At 43.6% G+C, this 8,178-nt stretch overlaps 1 long non-coding RNA gene across 1 annotated transcript; it reads right to left on the minus strand.

The window, feature by feature from the left end:
• Positions 1 to 1,031: 1,031 nt before the first annotated feature.
• Positions 1,032 to 7,755, minus strand: LOC147115908 (uncharacterized). The gene is made up of 2 exons (XR_015078703.1): positions 6,203 to 7,755; positions 1,032 to 3,887 (listed from the first exon to the last, which is right to left on the minus strand). It is a non-coding gene; the product is annotated as an uncharacterized LOC147115908 (long non-coding RNA).
• Positions 7,756 to 8,178: the final 423 nt, after the last annotated feature.

Raw genomic sequence — 8,178 nt, forward strand, 5'->3', positions numbered from 1 at the left:
TTCCCAACCAATGAGCAGCAAATTTAGCCTATTTTTTGTTCTACCAGTTTGGAATGCAAATAAAAATAGACAAAAGACAAGAGATGGAGAATTTCCAGTTGGTGCATCTGTTTTTGTAATGCGTGGGCCGAGAAATGAGATGGGAATTGAATTTTGTTGGATTCCCACCCGACTTGCACAGTGTGCAAAGGTCCAGTCAGCCTTTTGGGTTGGCCTAAAGTGCTCACACAGAATGTGCAAGAGTCTCACTTTAATAGGCAATCTTATTTCAGTCCCATTCTTTAGGATAGGATTGCATAGTCTCCATAATCTGCCCATACATAAGAACATAAGAATTAGGAACAGGAGCAGGCCATACGGCCCCTCGAGCCTGCTCCGCCATTCAATAAGATCATGGCAGATCTTCAACCTCAACTCCACTTTCCTGCCCAATTCCCATATCCCTTGATTCCCCTCGAGTCCAAAGATCTATCTATCTCAGCCTTGAATATACTCAATGATTCAGCATCCACAGCCCTTCGAGGTAGGGAATTCCAAGGATTCATAACCCTCTGAGTGAAGAAATTCCTCCTCATCTCAGTCTTATATGGTTGTCTCTGTGTCCTGAGACTGTGCCCCCGAGTTCCAGACTCTCTAGCCAGGGGAAACAATGTCTCAGCATCTACCCTGTCAATCACCCTCAGCATCTTATGTTTCAATGAGATCACCTCTCATTCTTCTAAACTCCAAGAGTATAGGCCTAATCTACACAATCACTCCTCATAGGACAACCATCTCATCCCAGGAATCAGTCTAGTGAACCTTCGTTGTACTCCCTCTCGGATAAGGAGAACAAAACTGTAGCAAGACTTCCTTACTCTTGTTATCCAAACCCCTTGCAATAAAGGCCAACATGCCATTTGCCTTCCTAATTGCTTGTGGTACCTGCATGCTAACTCTCTGTTTCCACTGATGTAAGCCCCCAAAGTGCGGACCAAGTGATATACAAGATCGACGTCACTGGCTTGTTGAAAGAAAGACAGACCCAATAATTGAAGTCAAAACGGTTTATTCAGGCCTGGGGAGATTTTTTCTTGTGTCCCTACACAAGGCTCAAACTCCAACGAACCTCTCGAAGTCCACACAGTTATACAAAAATTAAGGCCCTGCCCTAGGGGCGGGGATAAGCTTATCAGCATATACAGAGTTATAGCTAAATTGTAATTATAAAACTGTGACAGTTCATCTTCTTGCCGGTCCCAATCCCACATTTTGTTATCAGTTGGTCCCATCACGTCCTGTGACTATGGGCCTCATCTTAATTGCTTTACAACCATCTAATTGCCCATAGCCAGGTGGTGTTGCTTGTTTTCCTTAAGATAGCAGCCCTTGTTATGGCGCGCAAAGTACAAACTTTTGGCCTTGTTCTCGGGTTACTTCTGCAAAGCAATCACATTCTCATCAGTCCTACCATACTTTGAAGAATGGAACCCTGTTGTAATTTATAATAAACAAATTCTTCGATATGTTATCTTCTCCATGTGTTGCCTGCCTGGCTGACCAGATATCCTCCCTAATCTTCCTACGAGTTGCTCTGCAGTTTAATCTCTCAGCAGTCACCTAATCATATTTAAAAACTTAGCTGGGTAGAATGCAATATACAGACTTCTATATCATTTAACTCAGAGTATGAATTAACCCATTCCCTCCACCTTGTACATTGGTGCTGCAATTAAATCCTGGATGTCTTGCCCTGTTATGCCCAATTTTTAATATCTTACTTCAGGCCCCCCTTTTGACCTTTTGGACAATTGTTCCAATACAGGTCAACATGTATTTCCACTTCCTGGTGTCTGCCAGAGCGTGCACTCCTTGGCCTTCTACCAGTCTAGGTTATACATGTGTATATATCCTATCAATCTGGAGGCCGACGTCCCCCCACGCGGTATGGTGGTCTTTCCTTTACGGTGGGCTTTCCTTTATGCACTCCTTCCGGTGTAACCATTCCCGGGGCCCCTTAGACCCTGCATTAATGGTTTAGGCTGTCTGCTCGGGCCTGTTCCTCATTCCCATGTTGGGTGCTTGACGTGCCAATTCGAGACTGTCATCACTCACCAATCCTCATTCATCACCCTCTTTCTGCCACTCTCCTTCTGCCACCCTCCTGCCACCTCCGTCTTACGGTTGGTCGGCCCGGTCCTTAATTACCATGCCCAATTAATCCCTCATAATTTCAGGGCTTCCTATCACATCTTACACCATTTGCCTTGGAGAGGCGGGGGAGTTTTCCATTCTTAACTTCGCTACCTGCCTCTCCTCAGGCTCGACTTCTTTTACTGCACCAATTTTGGCTTTACTCGTTTTGGTACAGAGGCACTGGAGCAGTAAAAACACACAATATATTGTAATAACAATCATGAGGGATATCATTATGCCTTATATCATTGAGGCTCCCAATGTCCCCGACCATCCCGATCCCCAATTATCAAAATAGGAGGAAGTGGGTGAGTTTCCTCTAATGTTGTACTAATGTCTTTTTGTTGTTTCTTTAAGCCTTCTTCTATTTTATGATAATACTTTAAAATTTCCTTCGTTTCCTGCTGTAACTTCTACCAAGCTTCCTCTAACTTAGGAATTGCCTTGGGCTCTGGTATGACATAAGTGTCAACCTTTTTATTAAGTCCCATATTATCAAGTGACCAGGTTTTCCTATCTGTGTAGGTATCTTTAGACCAAAACAAAGGTTTGGTTGGGGAATGGGACAAGTCATATCTTGATATTCATATTTCTGTTCAATTGTGGTGACACAACATGTCCCGTTGTTCCTTGGTGCTACCCATGTCCGGTGTATCCCCCTTGGGTGTACCTCGAGGGTGCAATTGGTAATTTTTGTAAATCCGCACTCGGATGTGTCTCCCTCGGTGGGGGGGGGGGGGGGTGTGCACACCCATGTCCTTCCCTTGTGGTGGCACCCGTCCATGACCACCCCCCTTAAGGTTCCATTCTCCTGGTTATTATCTTCATCCCTTTCCCAAAGTGCCTTGGTAGGAACATCATGATATTTAACCCAACTTTCCCTTTGTACCTCTCCTATATTAATCACGTCGTATAGGGGCCGTCCCTCTTCTGGGAATTGTGGGATGGCCAGTACAAAGCCAATCATCTTAGTCCATGGGGTCAGACAATTGCCTGCCCGGTATACTTGTCCCATTTTACGCCCCTTACATAGGCTTTTATTTGTGTCAATTCAAGGTTCCAGATCCTCATTAGTAATCCAATCAGGGATCTGTCCGTTATTTATTTGCCTCATGTTATGCTGAGCATTCGACTATAGCCATGAGCCATACATGGCACATATTAGTTCCTTATTGGTTTGGCGAGAAGCATTATTAAGTCGATCAATGATTGTATTGATTGTTTCTGCATGGGGGGCTACTATCGCTTCCACCCAATTGCATTATTATTTGTTTCCCTGCCAGTGTCAATTGCTGTCTATTTCCGGTAGCTTGTTTTAGTAACTTCTCTATTTTTGCTTGTAATTCTTCTACTCCTTCGTTTACTCCTTCTATGTCCAAGCTATTAACTGTTGCTAACCCGGCCGCATACCCTGCTCCGGCTGTTTCCAATACTCCCCGTTTCTTACATCTTTGTAAGATAGATTTTCCCTGTGGACCCTCTAATTGTTTTACCCACAGGGAGTTCCATATTTGGTTTGCATCTCCAAAGTACTCATATTAATGGCAAGCTTAATAACTCTATGTGCCACACTAAAATACACCTCGTCCTGTGTTCTCCTTATTACTAATTCCCCCTCGACAATGGCAATACTTATGTTCATCCCTAGGATCAAGGCGTGGACGCTCCATCTCATTCCAGACGTCCAGTGTTCCTATAATTACAAAAGGGGGCTGGTCGTCACCAGCCAGTTAGAATTATTCTGCTCTTATCCGTTTTATCAGTTCAAAATGCTGTACATGTAATCAGACACCACCCCAAAGGCATTCCGACTATCTATATATGTTTACACTTTTTCCTTTGACTAACCTCAGGGCTTGTTTCACTTTACAAAAGCGGTTTCATGGTTCACCAGCTCCTGGGATGGTTCCCCCCCTTTGATCAAATCCTGTATAAGCTGGGACATTTCTGCATATTCTGGGATAAAGTTCCGGCAATGATTAAATAGCTCTAGTACCTGCCTGACCCCATCCCCTCTCTGGCGCGGTCCCTTCCTGCTGCCATCTCTGAGGGCTTCTCCTTTTCATTTCACAAACCTTGCCCTTCGGCTTATTCATTACCCCGATATTCCTTTTATCTGTACGGTCATTCCTCAAAGCGCAGGGTCATTTTCCTCACAACTTTAGCCTTTGTATTTACCCCATCTTCTAGATCAAAATCTGACTATAGCTGCTTGTAAATACTGGACTGATAAATCAAAGCACGCAGCTACTGCTTGCGTGCAGCTCAGCTAGCTGTCCTCTGGGTCCTAATGCTCCTCCCATGTTGTTGAGGGACCTGCCACTATCGGATATTCTTGCGGAGTGGTTCTCTTATTCAATTCGGACTACACCAATTTACACCAACCAGAATTTCACTGTGGCCACAATGAAAGTCTGGTTTTAACAAGTTAATTTACCTCATAACTCCAAGGTTAAATCTCAGACTGAAAATTAATCTTTTGTTAAACAAACTTTTTGTTGCTCTTAGTTTTTACACTCCAGCTTAACTTAAATTGTAATAGGTTTTTTTTCATTCTGAGGGCACAATCTTATTCGCACATTCTTAAATTTCCCAAAATCCAAGACAAGACAAAAGGGTTAAATGCTTTTTCTTTAACACAGAGAAGCGGGTGGAGCTAAAACACACACAGCAGACATTTCTTTTTTAAAGGACAGACTTTCAGACAAAGGAATATTGTAACCTCTTAATCATTCCTAGTCAGGAAAACATTCACGCTTTAACACACAATTTTATACAACCTGAAATTCCAGCATACGTTTAAGGTTTCTTTCACTCAGCAAATCTTGTGTTTTACTTGTCTCGGTACAGATGCTAATAACTTCCATGTTGGTAAAGCTCTAAGTTTATTTTTTCCTTCCTTTTTAAATCAGTGACTCAGCTGTTTTCCCTAGCTTTCCAAATCCCTGTTTGTTCCTTTTTTTCCCCCTCTTTGCTGGGTTTTCAAATTGGTTCGCCTACAAATTAGATCGTTTCCTTCTTTATCTCTCCCTTCTGTTTCGATTCCTTACATTGTTTCTGGTAACAAGCTCAGATTACTATTCCCTCTTTATCTTTGGTTTCTCCCTCCCCCACTAAGCCTTTTGGCTCTCTGCACTGTCTTTTTATTTTTTATCTACTAGGAGTCGAGTTATAGAATCCAGGTCGCCTAAAGATTCTTCTTCCACCCTCTTAGTCATAACTAACTGCTACGTTTAATGCTTAATTCACGGTGTTGGTGAATTAGGTTTATACACTATGTTGCTCGCCCCTATAACATTACTCTGATTAGTTTCGTACTTCCTGTCAATCACTCTGTTTTGTTAAACACACCCCAACCCCTTAGTCCCGAGGTTTTGATACTGTGGGGTCTGTGGCTCCCGGCGTCCTACTTGATCCTGGCCATCACGTGGGACTACTGTCCTCTTAATTCAGGCTCAGGCTAGGCATTGGGACAGACTTCACCCTCGTCCGTTTTAACCTCTTTGTGACTGTAGGGTTTTATTTCATTCACTCACTACGGTGCACCCATTCATTCGTTTGTTGAGGTTTCGCCGCCTCTTGGCTTAAAGGATTTCCCACCTCCCGGGGTAGGGGTCTTTCCGCCCCTCTCGATTTGCCGCCACTCGGCTAAAAGGATTTCCCGCCTGCCGGGTTAGGGGTCTTTCCGCCCCTCTCGGTTTGCCGCCACTCGGCTAAAAGGATTTCCCGCCTCCCGGGTTAGGGGTCTTTCTGCCCCTCTCGGTTTGCCGCCACTCGGCTTAGGGAACGCCCTGCCCCTATCTGAGGTTTCGCTGCCTCACGGCTTTAGGGAACGCCCTGCCCCTAACTGAGGTTTTGCCGCCTCACGGCTTTAGGGAACGCCCTGTCCCTAACTGCAGTTTACTTTTTAACTGACTTCAATTAAAGGTGTCTTTCTTTTTATAGTTCTTTTATACGTCGAATCTTACTTGACGTCTCATCAGCGATTAACCTCTAATTTTACAGGTGGTAATTAAAACATACTCACCCATCTTAGGTTATCGTTGTCCGACAGTCTTGTTCAGATCGCGCATCCCATCCTCATCGTCAATTGATGTAAGCCCCCAAAGTGCGGACCAAGTGATATACAAGGTCGACATCACTGGCTTGTTGAAAGAAAGACAGACCCAATAATTGAAGTCAAAATGGTTTATTCAGGCCTGGGGAGATTTTTTCTTGTGTCTCTACACGAGGCTCAAACTCCAACGAACCTCTCGAAGTCCACACAGTTATACAAAAATTAAGGCCCTGCCCTAGGGGCGGGGATAAGCTTATCAGCATATACAGAGTTATAGCTAAATTGTAATTATAAAACCGTGACAGTTCATCTTCTTGCCGGTCCCACTCCCACATTTCGTTATCAGTTGGTCCCGTCACGTCCTGTGACTATGGGCCTCATCTTAATTGCTTTACAACCATCTAATTGCCCGTAGCCAGGTGGTGTTGCTTGTTTTCCTTAAGATAGCAGCCCTTGTTATGGCGCGCAAAGTACAAACTTTTGGCCTTGTTCTCGGGTTACTTCTGCAAAGCAATCACATTCTCATCAGTCCTACCATGCTTTGAAGAATGGAACCCTGTTGTAATTTATAATAAACAAATTCTTCGATATGTTATTTTGTATATGTGTTGCCTGCCTGGCTGACCAGACATCCTCCCTAATCTTCCTACAAGTTGCTCTGCAGTTTAATCTCTCAACAGTCACCTAATCATGTTTTAAAACTTAGCTGGGTAGAATGCAATATACAGACTTCTATATCATTTAACTCAGAGTATGAATTAACCCATTCCCTCCACCTTGTACATTGGTGCTGCAATTAAATCCTGGATGTCTTGCCCTGTTATGCCCAATTTTTAATATCTTACTTCACCACACCAACATTTAATAGTTTCTCACCATTTAAAAAATATCTGTTTTTCTATTCTTCCTACCAAAGTTTCCCTACTTTATACTTCATCTGCCACCTTATTGCTCACTTACTTAACCAGTCTGTATCCCTTTGTAAGCTCTTTGTGTCCTCCTCACAACTTACTTTCCCACCTAGCTTTGTATCGTCAGCAAACTTGGATACATTACACTTGGTCCCTTAATCTAAGTCATTAATATAGATTGTAAATAGCTGAGGCCCAAGCACTGATCCTTGCGGCACCCCACTAGTTACAGCCTGCCAACCTGAAAATTACCCGTTTATCCCTACTCTCTGATTTCTGTCCATTAACCAATCCTGTATCCATGCTAATATATTACCTCCAACTAATGTTCCCTCTAATTTTTTTGTATTGAGCGGGCCACAAGCTCCTTTGAGCGTGACCCTTTTTGTCCGTGGGCAGATGTTACAACAACAACAAACTTTACAACAACACGTTTTATAACATCATTTCCAACAACAGCTACCACTTAAAAGCATACACAGTAATGCCATATTGCCACCCCACCATCTCAAATCATGAGACAATCAGACAAACTCTTAAAAATCATGAAATCAGGCTTTTTTTATAAACCTGATTAGTGGCTTTATTTAATCTCTTTAATTTACATCCCATTCCAGCTCTCCTCACACATCCCATTCTACCTCTCCACTCACTGGTCCCATTCCAGCTCTCCTCACATCCCATTCTACCTCTCCACTCACTGGTCCCATTCCAGCTCTCCTCACATCCCATTCTACCTCTCCAGTCACTGGTCCCATTCCAGCTCTCCTCACATCCCATTCTACTTCTCCACTCACTGGTCCCATTCCAGCTCTCCTCACATCCCATTCTACCTCTCCACTCACTGGTCCCATTCCAGCTCTCCTCACACATCGCATTCTACCTCTCCACTCACTGGTCCCATTCTACCTCTCCACTCACTGGTCCCATTCCAGCTCTCCTCACATCCCACTCTACCTCTATTCTGCTACTATCCTGCTCACTATTTATTACATTGCCAAGTTTTGTATCATCCGCACACTTCAAAATTGAACT

This window comes from Somniosus microcephalus, chromosome 6 (assembly GCF_052327205.1).
Source record: "Somniosus microcephalus isolate GS21.2 chromosome 6, FLI_Smic_1.0, whole genome shotgun sequence".
NCBI lineage: Eukaryota > Metazoa > Chordata > Chondrichthyes > Squaliformes > Somniosidae > Somniosus > Somniosus microcephalus.